Raw genomic sequence first — 21,333 nt, 5'->3', positions numbered from 1 at the left:
GGAACAAAAAGCAGCTATCCGAATTTAAATATATAAGGTGAAGCTGTTCACAACGTTTTTACGTAACGATTAAGATTGTTCTATGTAAAATGTCCGTTTTGTATTCAGCATTGTACGACCCATAGCGTAGAAAAATATTGTGACATCACTCCCATAAGTCATTGCACATGATTCTAAGAATGTGCTGTACCTATATATTTTGATGCAAACATAAACATTGTGACTTCAACGTGATTACTTAAATTAATAATGTGTATTTGTATATTGTTACATGTGATTATTGCTGTTTTGTGATATTCATGGTATGAACCCATAGCGTAGAGGGAGACTCTTTGGGTATGTGTATGCCAGCGTCGGCAGTGTTTAGTTATCGCTTCTCGGCCTTTTGGCTAAGATCAAGTGTAGTATCTGTTCTTATCAGTTTAATATCTGATACGTACCACATTGTGGTACCTTATATTAAATTGATTTTTGGGACAGGGAGATGGAATAGGGGCTTGCTCCGTCCACTCCGCGCATCAACCCGGTATTGCAGTACCTCCGGGAATGGTGCACCTCCCCGCTTGGGGAGGGAAATGTTAAACAAATAGAGATTTGAGTTGAGCATTTAATGCTTGATGCACCACATCAGGCGGTTGGCAAACTTGGGAGGATTGGTCAGGTCGAAGGCAAAATGTTCAAAGACAGACAACTGCTTTAAGAACGTTAACAGGATATTTTCACCCTGGAGCTCACAAAAAGTTGTTGGGTCCACGCATCCTTTTCTAGGCCTTTTGGGTAAAACCATTCACTGTGGGGGCCGATCCATCTACACAGGAAGTTGTTCCGCCTGCCTGCTTGAGTAGGGAAGATATTCGCTAAAGAGCGCCATTTGGTTTGTGAAGCTGTGTTTTTAATGAGTGTTTCATCTGTACCGCCGGTTTGGTCTCCTCTCTCGTGGGTACCAATTTGAAGCTGTCGGTAAAGTCACGTCGGTATAAAACAAATGACGACGTTTCGATCGCAACACAAGCGGTCGTCCTCAGGCGGAAGAAATATAATTCAGCAGTGGAACTGCTGAACCTAGTGAGTGTACCGCCTGGCTCCACTGACCTCTTTCGGTGGTCGTGTTCGCCTGTGGAATGCGCGTCGGTGATTCGCATTCGAGAGAGTCCGTCAGGATACGCCTCGAGTTTCATGTAGAAATCGCGATGCGTTTACACAGCAGACAGCGACTCACGAGGTCGGGGAAATAGGCCATAATCACACAAGATTTGCACTGTCGAAACTTTTAAATGTGACCTCATCTCAAGATGTTGTACTTGACCTCGGGACACGTGTGGTGTAAATCGGGTAATTTTTGAAAAGATAAAATATCAATTTGGATCATAGGTGCAGTAGTTTGCGCTGTATGAGCTCGCACATGTGGTGTGTGCAGCACGTGGTGTGGACAGCACACGTGGTGTAGACAGCACGCGTCACGTGGTGTGTGCAGCACGTGGTGTGTGCAGCACGTGGTGTGTGCAGCACGTGGTCTGTGCAGCACGTGGTGTGTGCAGCACGTGGTCTGTGCAGCACGTGGTGTGTACAGCACGTGGTCTGTGCAGCACGTGGTGTGTACAGCACGCGTCACGTGGTGCACAGCGTTACGGACTAATGACAATGAGCTTCTGCGCGGGTTGCTCACTCTTTGCTATATTTACATATTTTCGGTATAAAAATCAACTCTCCGACTTTAAATATGAAGTAGAATGTAAAGCTGTATGCAATGTTTTGAAACCACGATGGAGATTGTGTTACTTGGAATAAATCCGCTTTGTATTCAACATGGTACGATCCATCACGTCGGGACGTTTAGTGACAATATCTATTTAGTAATTTCGCGTGATTCTAACAATATGATATACTCGCTATAAAACACGAGTGGAGTAAATAGGCTATCTCATGAAAATATAGGACGCTTTGATGAATTATCCTGAACATGAGAATCGATATCAAACATTACACACAGTCCATTCACGCACGCAACGCGGACAGCGCGCCGCCACGTGGCGCAAGGCGACATGGCCGGAATAACATCATTCCCATAAGCCATTGCGCGGGATTGTCATCATATGCTATGCGTCTACTTTTTGGATTATAACATCATATTTTCAACTCTAAAATAAGTGTTAAGCTATTTATAATGTTTCCATGTTCTGCGTATAGCTGTGTTGCATGTGTTTATAATCTGTTTTGTGATATTCATGGTTTGACCCCATAGCGTAGAGAGCGACTCTGTGGGTATGTGTACCCCAGCGTCGGCAGTGGTTAGGCATCGCTTCTCGGCCTTTTGGCTAAGATCAAGTGTAGTATCTGTTCTTATCAGTTTAATATCTGATACGTACCACATTGTGGTACCTTATATTAAATTGATTTTTGGGACAGGGAGATGGAATAGGGGCTTGCTCCGTCCACTCCGCGCATCAACCCGGTATTGCAGTACCTCCGGGAATGGTGCACCTCCCCGCTTGGGGAGGAAAATGTTAAACAAAGAGAGAGTGGAGCTGAGCATGTGATGCGCCACGTCAGGCGGTTGGCAAACTTGGTCAGGTTGAACCGACAGCAGGATATTTTGACCCCAAAGTTCACGGAATTTTGTCAGCGTTTGGGTGACGCATCCTTTTCTAGGCCTTTTGCGTGAAATCGTTCACTGTGGGGCCGATCCATCAACACAGCAGTGGTTCCACCCTGCCTGCTTGGGGAAAGCCACTTGGTTTGTGAAGTTGTGTTTTTCGTTTGGTTGTGTGCTCACAACAATACACCGTCTAGGATGAGTTCGTATTGCGTCTGAATGAGGCGTCTCATCTGTACCGCCGGTTTGGTCTCCTCCCTCACCCAACGAATTGTCCTCGTGTGTACTGTCTGGCTCCACTGACCTTTCGGATGTCGTGTTCGCCTGTGGAATGTGCATCGGTGATTCACATCCCAGAGTGTCCGTCAGTATACGCCTCGAGTTTCATGTAGAAATCGCGATGCGCTTACACAGCGGACAGCGAAACTTTTAAATGTGACCGCATCTCAAGATGTTTTACTTGACCGAGGGAGATGTGTCGTGTAAATCGGATAATTTATAAAAAGGTAAAATATCGATTCAATCCATAGTGCAGCACTTTACATCGTATCATCACGCAGACGTGGTGCAAGGCGGTACGAATGCTGTTTGCTAATACTCTACTTTATTTACATATTTTCGGTATAAAAGTAAACTGTCAGAATTTCAATATAAAGTATAATTTAAAGCTGTATGCAATGTTTTCAAACCACGATTAAGATTGTGTTACATGGAATATATCCGTTTTGTATTCCTCGGGGTACAATTGTAGTGGGCTGAATAACGAGAAGAGAGTTTCTATGAGGCAACGGTGGGGGGGGGGGGGGGTAGCGGCCCCTCACACCCAACACCCTGAGGAGGGAGCCCCTCCGGACTAATACTCCTCTCACTGGCTAAGCTACAAGTCCTCCTCGCTTGGGTCTTCACTGGTTATAGCTGGAGCCAGGTCTAGCCAGGAGGCTTCTTGTCTTCAGCTGGACGACGACTGCCGGGACCCTTCAGAGGCGCGGCTTCTACTACCCAGGGCCGTGGCTCGCTCCGCCCGGCCCCGCCTTCCTTCCAGAAGCTTCTGGCAGGACCTGGAGGGGATGTCATTCCCCAGCCCCCTCCTGGGCTCTGGGCTCTGTGTCCCGTTCCATCGGGGTTACCGTTGAGCCCCGTGGGCCATCGTCCTTCAGAACTGGGGCTCAGCCCCTCTTCTGCCCCCTACTGGCACATGAGCAGTACTACTGGCACATCAGCGGTACTACTGGCACATCAGCGGTACTACTGGCACATGAGCAGTACTACTGGCACATCAGCAGTACTACTGGCACATCAGCAGTACTACTGGCACATGAGCGGTACTACTGGCACATGAGCGGTACTACTGGCACATCAGCAGTACTACTGGCACATCAGCGGTACTACTGGCACATCAGCAGTACTACTGGCACATCAGCGGTACTACTGGCACATGAGCAGTACTACTGGCACATCAGCAGTACTACTGGCACATGAGCGGTACTACTGGCACATGAGCAGTACTACTGGCACATGAGCGGTACTACTGGCACATGAGCAGTACTACTGGCACATCAGCGGTACTACTGGCACATCAGCGGTACTACTGGCACATCAGCAGTACTACTGGCACATCAGTGGTACTACTGGCACATCAGCGGTAGTACTGGCACATGAGCAGTACTACTGGCACATCAGTGGTACTACTGGCACATCAGCAGTACTACTGGCACATCAGCGGTACTACTGGCACATGAGCGGTACTACTGGCACATCAGCAGTACTACTGGCACATCAGCAGTACTACTGGCACATGAGCGGTACTACTGGCACATGAGCAGTACTACTGGCACATGAGCAGTACTACTGGCACATGAGCAGTACTACTGGCACATGAGCGGTACTACTGGCACATCAGCGGTACTACTGGCACATGAGCAGTACTACTGGCACATCAGCAGTACTACTGGCACATGAGCAGTTCTACTGGCACATCAGCAGTACTACTGGCACATCAGCAGTACTACTGGCACATGAGCGGTACTACTGGCACATGAGCGGTACTACTGGCACATGAGCAGTACTACTGGCACATCAGCAGTACTACTGGCACATGAGCAGTACTACTGGCACATCAGCAGTACTACTGGCACATCAGCGGTACTACTGGCACATGAGCGGTACTACTGGCACATGAGCAGTACTACTGGCACATGAGCGGTACTACTGGCACATGAACAGTACTACTGGCACATCAGCGGTACTACTGGCACATGAGCAGTACTACTGGCACATCAGCGGTACTACTGGCACATGAGCAGTACTACTGGCACATCAGCGGTACTACTGGCACATCAGCGGTACTACTGGCACATCAGCAGTACTACTGGCACATCAGCGGTACTACTGGCACATGAGCAGTACTACTGGCACATGAGCGGTACTACTGGCACATCAGCAGTACTACTGGCACATCAGCGGTACTACTGGCACATGAGCGGTACTACTGGCACATGAGCAGTACTACTGGCACATCAGCGGTACTACTGGCACATGAGCAGTACTACTGGCACATCAGCGGTACTACTGGCACATCAGCGGTACTACTGGCACATCAGCAGTACTACTGGCACATGAGCGGTACTACTGGCACATGAGCAGTACTACTGGCACATCAGCGGTACTACTGGCACATCAGCGGTACTACTGGCACATCAGCGGTACTACTGGCACATCAGCAGTACTACTGGCACATCAGCAGTACTACTGGCACATGAGCGGTAGTACTGGCACATGAGCGGTACTACTGGCACATCAGCAGTACTACTGGCACATCAGCAGTACTACTGGCACATCAGCAGTACTACTGGCACATCAGCGGTACTACTGGCACATGAGCAGTACTACTGGCACATCAGCAGTACTACTGGCACATAAGCGGTACTACTGGCACATGAGCAGTACTACTGGCACATGAGCGGTACTACTGGCACATGAGCAGTACTACTGGCACATCAGCGGTACTACTGGCACATCAGCGGTACTACTGGCACATCAGCAGTACTACTGGCACATCAGTGGTACTACTGGCACATCAGCGGTAGTACTGGCACATGAGCAGTACTACTGGCACATCAGTGGTACTACTGGCACATCAGCAGTACTACTGGCACATCAGCGGTACTACTGGCACATGAGCGGTACTACTGGCACATCAGCAGTACTACTGGCACATCAGCAGTACTATTGGCACATCAGCAGTACTACTGGCACATGAGCGGTACTACTGGCACATCAGCAGTACTATTGGCACATGAGCGGTACTACTGGCACATCAGCAGTACTACTGGCACATCAGCGGTACTACTGGCACATCAGCAGTACTACTGGCACATCAGTGGTACTACTGGCACATCAGCGGTAGTACTGGCACATGAGCAGTACTACTGGCACATCAGTGGTACTACTGGCACATCAGCAGTACTACTGGCACATCAGCGGTACTACTGGCACATGAGCGGTACTACTGGCACATCAGCAGTACTACTGGCACATCAGCAGTACTATTGGCACATGAGCGGTACTACTGGCACATCAGCAGTACTACTGGCACATCAGCGGTACTACTGGCACATCAGCAGTACTACTGACACATCAGCAGTACTACTGGCACATGAGCGGTACTACTGGCACATGAGCGGTACTACTGGCACATCAGCAGTACTACTGGCACATGAGCAGTACTACTGGCACATGAGCGGTACTACTGGCACATCAGCAGTACTACTGGCACATGAGCAGTACTACTGGCACATGAGCGGTACTACTGGCACATGAGCAGTACTACTGGCACATCAGCAGTACTACTGGCACATGAGCAGTACTACTGGCACATGAGCGGTACTACTGGCACATCAGCAGTACTACTGGCACATCAGCGGTACTACTGGCACATCAGCAGTACTACTGGCACATGAGCAGTACTATTGGCACATGAGCGGTACTACTGGCACATCAGCAGTACTACTGGCACATCAGCGGTACTACTGGCACATCAGCAGTACTACTGGCACATCAGCAGTACTACTGGCACATGAGCGGTACTACTGGCACATGAGCGGTACTACTGGCACATGAGCGGTACTACTGGCACATGAGCGGTACTACTGGCACATGAGCAGTACTACTGGCACATGAGCAGTACTACTGGCACATGAGCAGTACTACTGGCACATCAGCAGTACTACTGGCACATGAGCAGTACTACTGGCACATGAGCAGTACTACTGGCACATGAGCGGTACTACTGGCACATGAGCGGTACTACTGGCACATGAGCAGTACTACTGGCACATGAGCAGTACTACTGGCACATCAGCGGTACTACTGGCACATGAGCAGTACTACTGGCACATCAGCAGTACTACTGACACATCAGCGGTACTACTGGCACATGAGCAGTACTACTGGCACATGAGCGGTACTACTGGCACATGAGCAGTACTACTGGCACATGAGCGGTACTACTGGCACATGAGCAGTACTACTGGCACATGAGCAGTACTACTGGCACATCAGCGGTACTACTGGCACATGAGCAGTACTACTGGCACATGAGCAGTACTACTGGCACATGAGCGGTACTACTGGCACATGAGCAGTACTACTGGCACATGAGCGGTACTACTGGCACATGAGCAGTACTACTGGCACATCAGCGGTACTACTGGCACATGAGCAGTACTACTGGCACATGAGCAGTACTACTGGCACATGAGCGGTACTACTGGCACATGAGCAGTACTACTGGCACATGAGCGGTACTACTGGCACATGAGCGGTACTACTGGCACATGAGCGGTACTACTGGCACATGAGCAGTACTACTGGCACATCAGCGGTACTACTGGCACATCAGCAGTACTACTGGCACATGAGCGGTACTACTGGCACATGAGCGGTACTACTGGCACATGAGCGGTACTACTGGCACATCAGCGGTACTACTGGCACATGAGCGGTATAATCAGCATACTACTGGCACATGAGCGGTACTACTGGCACATCAGCGGTACTACTGGCACATCAGCGGTACTACTGGCACATCAGCAGTACTACTGGCACATGAGCGGTACTACTGGCACATCAGCAGTACTACTGGCACATGAGCGGTACTACTGGCACATGAGCGGTACTACTGGCACATCAGCGGTACTACTGGTACATCAGCAGTACTACTGGCACATGAGCGGTACTACTGGCACATGAGCGGTACTACTGGCACATCAGCGGTTACTACTGGCACATCAGCGGTACTACTGGCACATGAGCGGTACTACTGGCACAATCATCGGTACTACTGGCCATGAGCAGTACTACTGGCACATCAGCGGTACTACTGGCACATCAGCAGTACTACTGCACATGAGCGGTACTACTGGCACATGAGCGGTACTACTGGCACATGAGCGGTACTACTGGCACATCAGCGGTACTACTGGCACATCAGCAGTACTACTGGCACATGAGCGGTACTACTGGCACATCAGCGGTACTACTGGCACATGAGCGGTACTACTGGCACATGAGCAGTACTACTGGCACATGAGCGGTACTACTGGCACATGAGCAGTACTACTGGCACATGAGCGGTACTACTGGCACATGAGCGGTACTACTGGCACATGAGCGGTACTACTGGCACATGAGCAGTACTACTGGCACATGAGCAGTACTACTGGCACATGAGCGGTACTACTGGCACATGAGCGGTACTACTGGCACATGAGCAGTACTACTGGCACATGAGCGGTACTACTGGCACATCAGCAGTACTACTGGCACATGAGCAGTACTACTGGCACATGAGCAGTACTACTGGCACATGAGCGGTACTACTGGCACATGAGCAGTACTACTGGCACATGAGCAGTACTACTGGCACATGAGCGGTACTACTGGCACATGAGCGGTACTACTGGCACATGAGCGGTACTACTGGCACATCAGCGGTACTACTGGCACATCAGCAGTACTACTGGCACATCAGCAGTACTACTGGCACATCAGCAGTACTACTGGCACATGAGCGGTACTACTGGCACATGAGCGGTACTATTGGCACATCAGCAGTACTATTGGCTAACTGCATGAAGATCGCGCGTCTACGTCTTGTAACAATGCCTCTACACAACCATGCCGTAGAGAAGTTGATATCTTCGCGGAAGTAATTGCGCGGTATGCGAACAATATGCTGTACTATACTCGCTATAAAACACGAGTCGTGTAAATAGGACAACTCGTGAAAATATAGGGCGCTTGGATTCATTATTTCGAACATAATAGAGAGATATGAGAATCAAATTGAAACATCACAATGTATTCACGCACGTGCGTAAACACGCCACTACGTCATTACGTGGCCGTAATTACATCATTCACATAAGCCATTGCACGGGATTACCATTATGTGCTTTGCTTATACTTTTTAATACTAGACTATCAGATTTACAACTTCAAAATGAGTGCCAAGCTATTTGCAATGTTTCCATGTTCCGTGTATAGCTGTGTTACGTGTAATTATTGCTATTTTGTGATAATCATGGTATGACCGCATAGCGTAGAGAAAGGATCTCTGGGTACAACCCCGCGGAGGACTTGTTTCCTGGCCAAATTAGAAACAGTGAAAAGGCACCGCGGGTGGCAACGTAAAATGTTTCAACGCTCACTGCAGGAACTGGGCCGCGACCACCTGGATTTCTGTGGTATTTAGAAGGTCTGGTGGACTGGCTCCGGAAGTGGCAGGAGACTGAATAAAGTAATGAAGAGGCGTGTGGAAGCGTGACGGTGGGGCCCCATGCTACTGTGGCATCGCCTTCCCATCAACCAGAGGTGAGGAGTGGTGGGATCCAGGCAAGGCTGATGTTGGCCCTCTAGGATCGACTCATCTTGTTGGGTGACTTTAATGCCCGAGTTGGTTATGATGCTGGCACCTGGTCTGGAGTGATTGGGAGGCATTGGCCAGGTCAGCTCAATAACAACGGTAGGAAGCTGCTATATTTTTGAGCAGCCCATGGGCTTGCAATTACCAACACGCTGTCGCCCTCCAACAACAACGCTCACAACAACGAGTGGAGCGCAGGGCGGCAATAACACAGCAAGTTGGCACAGTAGGGGGCACAGGTGGTGCATCGGCCAGGCATCTCAGGCAGTCGACCCGTGGCACCTGGGTCTGCCCCGTGACCTCCTGCACATGGCCTGGCACAAGCGCCGTGGTCACGTCACCGCCACTTAGTGGTGAATGGCGGTGGTTGTTGTTGTACCCCACCACCGACAGTGTTCAGGTTATCGCTTTCGGTAAAGTCACGTGTGTAGAAGTAAAAGTAAAATTATATAATTCCTGCAGTCACGAAAGCTTCAATCCTAGATTAATCCACCTCTACGGGGAGGGTGTCCTTACAATTCTGTCCAAAACATCTTGCCTCTATTCTTGGTTCTTTCGGTAAAGTCACGTAGAAGGGAAACAATAAAATAATACAAATATAAAACAATAACAATGGTTTATAATTGAGGGAAACAATAAAATAATAAAAATATAAAACAATAACAATTTTTATATTTTTATTATTTTATTGTTTCCCTTCTACGTGGCTTTACCGAAATAACCAAGAATATGAATCTCTGCAGTCACGAAAGCTTTAAATTAAAATCTTTCCCTGTGTTGTCTTCTTGGTGTATGTATCTCTATTTGTTGTATTTTGCTCCGTTTTCGTTTGTTTCCCATGTGCTTTCTCCGTTTTCGTTTTCCCATGTGTTCCCCCCCGATGTGTTGCCTGCATTGGTATTTGCATGTCCATGCACGGCTACCCTTCCCTTCCCCCACCTCTACAGCCTATATAAGTCCTTGTGCGTTGTTCCCTCCGGGCGTCGTTATGTGTGTGCCCCTCCATGTGTCTGTCTCTTGCTGTGGTGTTGCTCGTTGTATCCCTCTGTACTGTCCAAAACACCTTTCCCTGTGTGTCTTCTCTGTGTATGTATCTCTGCTACCTTGTACCCCGTGTCTGTACACGAGTCCTTATCCTCTGTTCACGTCGGTGTGTTCAACCTGGAAGATGAACACAAAATTTATCAGTTTTTTTTTTTAATACGTGGTCAACCAGGTTGAGTGTCTAACTGTGTTGTTGGGCGACTGGGTTCCATCGCATGATGTTTCTCAGGATTGCTGAGTTCGCATCTCCCATCTTCTTGCTGTATTTGCCTCCGTGCAGTTTTGCCGTTCTCGGTGTGCTCTGTGTGTGATGTCCCTCTGTGTGTTCCCTCGCTCTGTGGTTGTGTACCTCCCCGCAACCATCACACACAACACACCCCGGTAGTTTATGTATTTCGAACTTCTTTCGCACCGTACGGAGGCAACCGTGCTATTCGGAGGTGCGGGGATTGTACTGCCGCCACTGAAATGCTCGGTTCAAGTCTCTAATTGCTGTTGTTTGCCTCCTCTGTTCCATAATCTGTGTTATTTGTATCAAGAACTCCGCGACAAGTTGACACGAGTTTAAGACTCGAGGTTGAATAGACAAATCGCTGCACGTCTACACAGTACAGCGACTATTACAAACAAAAACAAAGATCCCCCGTATAGCCTTAACAGCCTGCTGAGGCAAGTGCTGTTCGCGAGCACCTATGAAAGCCGGCACGGCACACGAGGGGGTGAGTGGTCAGCACCACGCCGAGCCGCCTTTGTCTCCCTCGTGACGATGTTGGGGAGGCCCAGGACCGCGAAGCGGGAATCGAACTCGGGTGGCCGGGTTCGTAGCGCAGCGCGCTAACCGATACACCACCGCTCCCCATGCCGAGATGCTGTGCAGTGTAAATGGGACAATTCATGAACAAATGTCGTGATGAGATGTTTCATGTTGAACATGCGAATCGCGTTGTCTATTCACGAGCACGAGTGAACAGCAGCACGCCACCACGTGGCGCAGGGCGAGATGACCGTAATAACATCATTCCCATAAGCCATTGCGCGGGATTCTAACAATGTGCTAAGCTGATACTTTATAATTCAAACATCAGATTTCCCATTCTAAAATGAGTTTCACGCTATTTACAAAGTTTCCATGTTTCGCGTATATCTGTGTAACATGTGATTATAGCTGTTTCGTGATATTCATGGTATGACCCCATAGCGTAAAGAGTAGTTCTGTGAGTATGTGTACCCCAGCGCTGGCAGTGTATAGGTATCGCTTCTCGGCCTTTTGGCTAAGATCAAGTGTAGTATCTGTTCTTATCAGTTTAATATCTGATACGTACCACATTGTGGTACCTTATATTAAATTGATTTTTGGGACAGGGAGATGGAATAGGGGCTTGCTCCGTCCACTCCGCGCATCAACCCGGTATTGCAGTACCTCCGGGAATGGTGCACCTCCCCGCTTGGGGAGGGAAAATGTGAAACAAAGAGAGAGTTGTTGGGTAGAGAATCTCCACTGCCATGCCGCCATGTCAATGAAAGGATTGGCGAGCCGACATTTAACAAAATTCGTTTATGGGCATCTTCTCTTCTTTTTGGCTAAAATCAGCTGTGGGGCCGATCCATCTTTTCAGAATATAACTTCTTCATATGTATTAAAATATTTAATACATATCAATCAGAATATAAATTGCAATCGTGACCGCCGAAAAAACCTAAGAGTATGAATCAGTGCAGTCACGAAAGCTTAAAATCTAGAAAAGATAATTATGTATTTATCCGTCGGCTGAACGAACCGAATTCAATGCGGTAGGCATGACTCGTCTTAGAGCAAACACACCGCAGCGATGTGCTGAACCGTTCTTAACCAGAGGTCACACAACGTGGCACGGGAGAGGATTCTCTGTTTGTGGGATGTTTGTGACGGAAGTGACAGGAACGAAACAAGGAGAGAGTTTATTGGCGACTAAGGAGGCCGCTGTTGGGGGGTTCAGGGGGAGGGGGAGATATGCGGAACGGGAAACATCACAACCACAATATTCATCCGACAGAAATCCGATGAGCGATGCCGCTCTCTGCCACAGATGTCCTCAGAGTTAAGTGGCGATATTCAATGACGAGAACCGAAGTCAATAGTCGATCGGTGCCGCATTGGCGGTGATCCATACTGAACTGGGGCTTGCTGCGTCCACTCCCCGCATCAATGGGAACGGGGGGCACCCTGCCACACTTTTGCGAGGGAACCTCTCAAACAGAATGACGGAATGAAGGCGTTACTTGGTTTCACGTGCAGTGTTTTTGAACGGCATTGCAAATCCGCACGGTCTGCTGTAATATTTGGAGTTTGCGTGTCTCTCTCCCCGTGGTCGCGTGGATTTTTCTCCGGGTCCTCCGTTTTTTTCCTCCACATTCGAAGCATGCCTTTAGAGTATTTGGCTGCTATGCATTTCGACACGATTAGGCTATAATTTGTGGTCAAGGCGCTTATGAAAAAGCGCTGTATAGCTCAGTGGGCCTTACCTGGCAAAATAAGAAAAAAAAAACGTGTCGTTTATCACATCTCACGATGGGAGCGTTTCCTTCCTGCTGCTGTTGAGCGTCTCTCCTCGAATCCATCCATTGCTCTACTGCCACCTCCAGGTGAAGCCACAAACAGCATTCGCGTCTAGCAAGCCACTTGATGATAATGATCACACGGCCTCGCAATGCCGGCGTTGGTCATTTTTTTTGTAACGAGAACTCACTCGCCATAACGATCGATTTGAATGTAACCCACTCTCTTCGCAAAACGAGCAAATGTTTGCGTCACGAGCGGAGACGTTTCGATGGAAGCGCGTCACGTGGCGGCAGGGGGCGCACCACGGCCCCGCAGCGCTCTGTGAGCCGCTGGGCCGTGAACCGCGTGAACCACGTGGTGTGGGTGGGGGCGGGGGTCTGGTGGTGGGGGCGAGGGAGGGGGAGTCTGGTGGTGGGGGCGGGGCCTGGTGGGGGGGGCGGGGGGAGGGGTGGTCTGGTGGTGGGGGCGAGGGAGGGGGGGTCTGGTGGTGGGGGCGGGGGGAGGGGGGGTCTGGTGGGGGGGCGGGGGGAGGGGGGGTCTGGTGGGGGGAGCGGGGGGGTCTGGTGGTGGGGGGTCTGGTGGTGGGGGCGGGGCCTGGTGGGGGGGGCGGGGGGGAGGGGTGGTCTGGTGGTGGGGGCGAGGGAGGGGGGGTCTGGTGGTGGGGGCGGGGGGAGGGGGGGTCTGGTGGGGGGGCGGGGGGAGGGGGGGTCTGGTGGTGGCCGGTGGCCCTTGGACCACGTGGATGGGTGTGGGGAGTCGAGGCGCAAAGGTTGACACGCGCGGTGACTAAGAACCGGCGACCCGCGTTCGATTCCAGCTCACGGGCAACACCGTCACGATCATCTCCACCGGCGCTGGGCCTCCCAGAGGAGGCTCAGACTCACTCGACTCCCTTGCTGAGGTGTTTATTGAGCGTTCACTTGCCGTGCACTTTTCGCGGAACGTATCTCGCTCGTTAAGCGAGGCATGCCTCTGTGTAGTACTGTTCACAAATATCAAGACATCACAAAACAATAAGTAGCGTCATTGTGGAGCATTTAAGTTCCAAAATAGGTAATCCCAAAATACATCTCCAAATATATGTCCCCTTCACAAAGCACGGGGTCGTCCAGATAGCTTGTGACGCCCATTTAAGTCTCTAAAACCGAATATTGTTTGAGGTAAGGTTTATTTAAAACAGAAATAAATATGCAAAGGGCGAAAAATGTTAGGGGTCAATTAATTCGGGCGGGGGGGGGGGGGTCACAAAACATGTGGACCACCCTGTACATGAAAGCGCCTGTAATAATAATTTTTCGCATCCCATCAGCAACACGGCCCTCTGGGAGTGCATCAATTCTAGCAAACAAAACTCGTGGTCAGTGACTTTAACTGTTTCCATTTGCTGCTCAGATGGATAAAATTAACTGGATTGGGTGGGCGAGCAGGAAAGTATACAACCACATAAACACGCACTGTCCTGCACACATTAACAACTCGCCAGATACTTAGACAATAGCCTCACACTGAAACATAACCAAAGCGAAATTGACGTACATCGTGATTCCAGCAGTTGTAAATAATAGCAATTTACATATTCGTGTTTATTAAAATAAATGTAATAACTTAATAAACCACCAAACATCAACATAAACACTAATTAACATGTAATTGGCCAAACATCCCAACATAAAGAATGTTGAGTGAGACTTTTCTGGCATTACGATCGTTCTTGGGCAGAGCAGGGCGCTATGGTGGCGAGGAGATGTTAACTCCCTCGCCTGGTGTACAGGAGGTCGTGGGAGATGTTAACTACCTCGCCTGGTGTACAGGAGGTCGTGGGTTCGATCCCGACACAACCCAAACTCGCAACAATGACACCGTGCCCCTTAGCTAAGAGATTGGGAAGGGAAAGCGTTGGACGGAAGTTTTCAACTTTTGCACCACGTGCTTGGTCTCCGGTGGTCCTATGGGTGGCAGTGGCAAGATGTTAACTCCCTCGCCTGCTATGAATCGGTGCAACAGAGGACCATGAAATGAAGTGCGCCCGCCGGGAATGGTAGCCACATCCAAACCTGTCAGATGTTTAAAACAAAAATCATCACGGACCTCACAATTGCACCCTTGGCACGGCGAGTCCAAGGGACGACCAATTGAGTTGATGTTCCATTCTCCCTCCACTCATGTCCCCTTTTCCCATCGGCACGTCTGAGGACAGCCGCTGGCTACTTGGCGTGCTGCGCTGGAACCAAACGGTGCTCATTCCTGCCCCTCTCAAGGCATCGCGCGTGACGTCAGTGCAGGTCACCGCGTCTCGTCCCCGCGTCTCGACTTTGGCCACTGCGTGCGAGCCGACCCACTTCGCCCTCCGGCTTCGCTTCCCCAACCAACCAGCCCAACGCGGGCCCTCCTGAGCCGTGCCGGGGCTGGCTCGGCACGGCCCCAAAGCACAGCGGCTCACAAAATGTTCGACAGAAAAGGGGATGTACATCCGGAGCCACACCACCGATGTAATCGGCCTTCCGGCTAAGCCCTTGGCCACGCCGGTCTACAACTTGCAGGAAACGAAGGGAGGGAATTAAAAGTATTTGTTTGTGATGATTTGCCTTTCCTGGAAGCACAGCTTCCTGATGCGCGGCTCCGATTAGCGGCCGCTCGGGGCCTCCGGGGCTGACGGTGGAAGAGGCTCCGCGCGCCCCGCGGCTGCACGCGCCGGGCGCGAGGTCACCGGCGCGAGGTCACCGGCGCGAGGCGCTGCGGGGAATCGACCGCCGTGACAAACGCGAACACGGAGTGAACACGGGCAGTGGAGCGAGATGAGAGGGGAGATGAATACCTAATAGCGAATAAACAAACCCTTACATAGATAAGCGACATCCAACTTTTTTGTGAGCTGATTAATTTTTTTAAAACGGTCACGGTACCGTGATTAATCCCAACTGACCAGCTGCAGATTTCCTTCCAAAACCCGAGCACATTTTATATTTTTTATTTTTGGGAAGGCAGCCGAGATCGGTGATTATTTTTAAGAGGGGCGCGCGGGGGGGGAGGAGGTCTTCAAACACACACGGGAAGATTTCTCCCTTAGAAGGCGCTCTCGCCAGCTCTTCGGAGGTGGGGTGGGTGGGTGGAAATCCTCGCGCAAATCGAGACACACGTGAGAAACGCGCGGTTCGCCGCAGCGGACAAAGTTCTCCAAACACTGCTGCGCTTGGCAGAAGCCACACCGATAAAAGGGCACGAAGCAACGCGCAGCGTCATCGTCGTCATCGTCAGTTCGGAGTCGATTCTCGAGCTCGTGATGCAAGCGTGGAAGCGTTGGGCGTCCGTCACTGGGCAGCCCCCCCCCCCCCCCCCCCCCCAGTTTCATCATTAGCACCGAGCGGCGGCTTGCTTACTCTACGTGGCTCCACTTAGGTGGGTCGACATCAATACTGAATGTAATATAATAATAATAATGATGATGTTGCTGCTGCTGCTGCATTGTGGTTAGGTCTGGCGAGTATCACGTTTCGAGTTGGGCCGACGAAGCGAACTCAAGCGACTAAACATTGTCACTGGTCACTTTTGCCGCGGTTGATTGCTCGAGCAGCCCCGAAGGCAGGCAACCCCCGAAGGCAGGCAACCCCCGCAGACGCCACGCCCCAGTCGGACGCGGCTGACGATGCCGACGACGCCACTAAAGCCCCCGCCCATCACCTCCCGTCCAGCGGCACACGCGGGAACGTTGAGGTGAGCCTTTCTTTCCCCTCCACTTTTTTCCCCCCAATGCTCTCCAATTCGTCATATAATCTAACCGAATGATCGATAGAGTAACAATTATAAAGAATATAATCGGATATCGCAGCCTGTAGGTAGTCGAGGCGCACAACCTTGACCAGCGCCGAACCTGCCGGCGGTGCGTTGCCGGCAGGACGAGGGGACCCCGCGCAGCGCGGTTCTCCCCTTGCTCCGGGCTCAGGGGAGCTCTGGGCCGGTGTCGGAGGAAAATGGGAACGTCGCTCAAACGAGCCGTGCCGATTTTACACTGTGAGCTTTTACATCGAGACATCTACTTGGGGGGGGAGGGGGGAGAAAGACCACACTAACACAAATGCAGTTTTGGGATTATTATTTTTTTCTGTTGCACATTGGAGACAACTCTGGGCTAGCAGCGACGCGCCACGCATTTGACAATGGATCGAACACTGGACCAAAGTGGTGCCGACTTTATCTCAAAGATCAACGGAGAACGGAACTTCCTCGAATCCGCGTGGCCCACGCCGCCGCCGGTGGCTCTGGCCACCCAGCACCCTCGTGAGTGAGCGCCGCAGATGAACCACGGCACCTCGCTGATCTCGTCTATTTCTCCCCTGCACATCGAGACTCAACACCGCCGCCTTTGCAGAATGTGGGTGCTGTGAACGCACACGCGATACGCTCAATGGGTCTCACCTAGTAAAATAAAAAGTTAAACTATTTTAGTTGAAGTTTTACAATACGGAAATGGATTTTGCTGCGCTGGCCACCAAACAGCCTCTCATCTGATAAGAACAGTCCGCTGTGCGAGGCGGTTGCCCATCCAAGTGTAGCAGGTTCAACACCTCTACACAAGCACTCTCCGGGCTCACGCACTGCTCAGCTTTCGAGATGGGGGGGGGGGGGCGCATTCCGGTTGGATTGGCATCGGGCTATCCGGTAAACAAGGCGGGTAGTAGACGACTGTCACCACTTGCCGGTAAATCATGTTATCCGCATTGAAACGTGGATGACGGCAGGAATGGATTCGCGGATAATGGAATCGATTGGGGGGTGTGAGTGGTGTTCGTAAGATCTGTGACAAGGAGGCGTTCCACTGCATACACAATTAGCCCCACGTGGTATAGTCTCAAACTACACACAGATCGCCTTTGGCAGATGTTGGGGGAAGTGCTGTAAACGGGCCAGATCATCGCCCTGGCCGCCAAAGCACTAGTTTAACGCTAAGTCGATCTAGGGGAGGCCCAGCACCGGCTGAAATATTCGTCACCACTTGCGGACTGCGAGCTGGAGCCGAACTCGGGCCGCCACTCCCCACCATAGCCCCCACCATCACCCACTCCCCACCACTCCCCACCATCACCATCACCTACTTCCCACCATCACCTACTCCCCACCACTCCCCACCATCACCCACTCCCCACCATCACCATCACCTACTCCCCACCATCACCCACTCCGCACCATCACCCACTCCGCACCATCACCCACTCCCCACCATCACCCACTCCCCACTCTCCACCATCACCCACTCCCCACTCCCCACCATCACCCACTCCCCACTCTTCACCATCACCCACTCCCCACCATCACCCACTCCCCACCATTCCCCACTCACTCCCCACCATCACCCACTCCGCACCATCACCTACTCCCCACCACTCCCCACCACTCCCCACCATCACCCACTCCCCACGCCGCACCATCACCCACTCCCCACCATCACCCACTCCCCACTCCCCACCATCACCCACTCCGCACCATCACCCACTCCCCACCATCACCCACTCCGCACCATCACCCACTCCCCACTCCCCACCATCACCCACTCCGCATCATCACCCACTCCCCACCATCACCCACTCCCCACTCCCCACCATCACCCACTCCGCACCATCACCCATTCACTCCCCACCATCACCCACTCCCCACCATCACCCACTCCCCACTCCCCACCATCACCCACTCCGCACCATCACCCACTCCCTCCCCACCATCACCCACTCCCCACTCCCCACCATCACCCACTCCGCACCATCACCCACTCCGCACCATCACCCACTCTCCACCATCACCCACTCCCCACTCCGCACCATCACCCACTCCCCACCATCACCCACTCCCCATTCCCCACCATCACCCACTCCGCACCATCACCCACTCACTCCGCACCATCACCCACTCCCCACCATCACCCACTCCCCACCATCACCCACTCCCCACTCCGCACCATCACCCACTCCCCACCATCACCCACTCCTCACCATCACCCACTCCGCACCATTACCCACTCACTCCCCACCATCACCCACTCCGCACCATCACCCACTTACTCTCCACCATCACCCACTCCGCACCATCACCCACTCACTCCCCACCATCACCTACTTCCCACCATCACCCACTCCCCACCATCACCCACTCCCCACTCCCCACCATCACCCACTCCGCACCATCACCCACTCACTCCCCACCATCACCCACTCCGCACCATCACCCACTCACTCTCCACCATCACCCACTCCCCACCATCACCCACTCCCCACTCCCCACCATCACCCACTCCGCACCATCACCCACTCACTCCCCACCATCACCCACTCCGCACCATCACCCACTCACTCTCCACCATCACCCACTCCCCACTCCCCCCCATCACCCACTCCGCACCATCACCCACTCCGCACCATCACCCACTCTCCACCATCACCCACTCCCCACTCCGCACCATCACCCACTCCCCACCATCACCCACTCCCCATTCCCCACCATCACCCACTCCGCACCATCACCCACTCACTCCGCACCATCACCCACTCCCCACCATCACCCACTCCCCACCATCACCCACTCCCCACTCCGCACCATCACCCACTCCCCACCATCACCCACTCCTCACCATCACCCACTCCGCACCATCACCCACTCACTCCCCACCATCACCCACTCCCCACCATCACCCACTTACTCTCCACCATCACCCACTCCGCACCATCACCCACTCACTCCCCACCATCACCTACTTCCCACCATCACCCCCTCCCCCCCACCCCCCACTCCCCACTCCCCACCATCACCCACTCCGCACCATCACCCACTCACTCCCCACCATCACCCACTCCGCACCATCACCCACTCTTCCACCATCACCCACTCCCCACTCCGCACCATCACCCACTCCCCACCATCACCCACTCCCCACTCCCCACCATTCCCTACCATCACCCACTCCCCACCATCACCCACTCTCCACCATCACCCACTCCCCACCATCACCCACTCCCCACTCCGCACCATCACCCACTCCCCACCATCACCCACTCCCCACTCCCCACCATTCCCTACCATCACCCACTCCCCACCATCACCCACTCTCCACCATCACCCACTCCCCACCATCACCCACTCCCCACTCCGCACCATCACCCACTCCGCACCATCACTCACGCCCAAGTCGTCGTCCAACAATCGAGGGGATGAGCCACGGCCACATTCTTCACTTTCCCGTTTTTTCATAAAGTGTCGACGTAACCCGCCCCCCCCCCCCCCCCGTTTCTGGATATTTTTCTCCCAAAGCAGCGCCTTATATAGAGAGGCCACACGACCGTCTGCCGGCGAGTAGAAACCTCTGGAATGAGAAAAATCCCGGTGCCGGGTCTCATCGTGCCCAGCAGTAGCCTGCGTTTTTTCACTCTTTTCCGTTTTCTCTCTCTCTCTCTGGCAACGGGTGATTTAGTGGCGGTGGGGGGCGGGGTGATTTGTTTTTTGGGGTCCGCGCAGCCAAGAGCCGCGGCGTTTCACGCTGGGCCTGCAGATGAATGTCCACATTTGGGGAGCTTGCAGTACACGCCACGAGATCTCGTTTTGTTCACAAACTTTTCACGGTCCCTGTTTATGGGGAAAAAAACGCTGCGGAGTTGTTGCTGTTGTTGTCCCGGCCGTAGAAATGTCCCAGCTGACCGCCTAAAATATTCCACATGAGGCTTTCAAACCCAAAATGCAACTTTCTTCGTCTCTCGTTTAAAAAGAAAAATCGACGCGTCGGATAACAACAGCAACAACAACGTGCGGCACAACCCAAACACGCAAGGGCAGTAGAGCGACACGGCACAGCCCAGGGCAGTAGCAGCTGCTGCCCTGGGCTGTGCCGTGCCGCTCTGTAGCCCTGGGCTGTGCCGTGCCGCTCTGTAGCCCTGGGCTGTGCCGTGCCGCTGGGCTGTGCCGTGCCGCTCTGTAGCCCTGGGCTGTGCCGTGCCGCTCTGTAGCCCTGGGCTGTGCCGTGTCGCTGGGCTGTGCCGTGCCGCTCTGTAGCCCTGGGCTGTGCCGTGCCGCTCTGTAGCCCTGGGCTGTGCCGTGCCGCTCTGTAGCCCTGGGCTGTGCCGTGTCTCTCTGCTCACATCGGCGAAGTGTCGTGACGGGCATCGTGTGCCCCACGTCTCCTTCTTCTTCCTCTTCTTCAGGGGGTGCTTTCAAGGCTCCGCCGTGTCGACAGGGGTCTCTACCTTCGGGTTCGTC

The 21,333-nt window shown here is 52.4% G+C and overlaps 3 non-coding genes across 3 annotated transcripts; all 3 read left to right on the top strand.

The window, feature by feature from the left end:
* The first annotated feature begins 369 nt into the window (after positions 1-369).
* On the top strand, positions 370-560 carry LOC133354008 (U2 spliceosomal RNA). Its single transcript, XR_009756515.1, has one exon. It is a non-coding gene; the product is annotated as a U2 spliceosomal RNA (small nuclear RNA).
* A 1,735-nt stretch (positions 561-2,295) lies between these two features.
* Positions 2,296-2,486, top strand: LOC133354006 (U2 spliceosomal RNA). Its single transcript, XR_009756514.1, has one exon. It is a non-coding gene; the product is annotated as a U2 spliceosomal RNA (small nuclear RNA).
* A 9,327-nt stretch (positions 2,487-11,813) lies between these two features.
* Positions 11,814-12,004, top strand: LOC133354005 (U2 spliceosomal RNA). Its single transcript, XR_009756513.1, has one exon. It is a non-coding gene; the product is annotated as a U2 spliceosomal RNA (small nuclear RNA).
* The last annotated feature ends 9,329 nt before the right edge of the window (positions 12,005-21,333 follow it).

This window comes from Lethenteron reissneri, chromosome 45 (genome assembly GCF_015708825.2).
Source record: "Lethenteron reissneri isolate LAM-NWPU_2019-01 chromosome 45, ASM1570882v1, whole genome shotgun sequence".
NCBI classification, from domain to species: domain Eukaryota; kingdom Metazoa; phylum Chordata; class Hyperoartia; order Petromyzontiformes; family Petromyzontidae; genus Lethenteron; species Lethenteron reissneri.
This window is presented reverse-complemented; position numbering and strand designations above follow the sequence as displayed.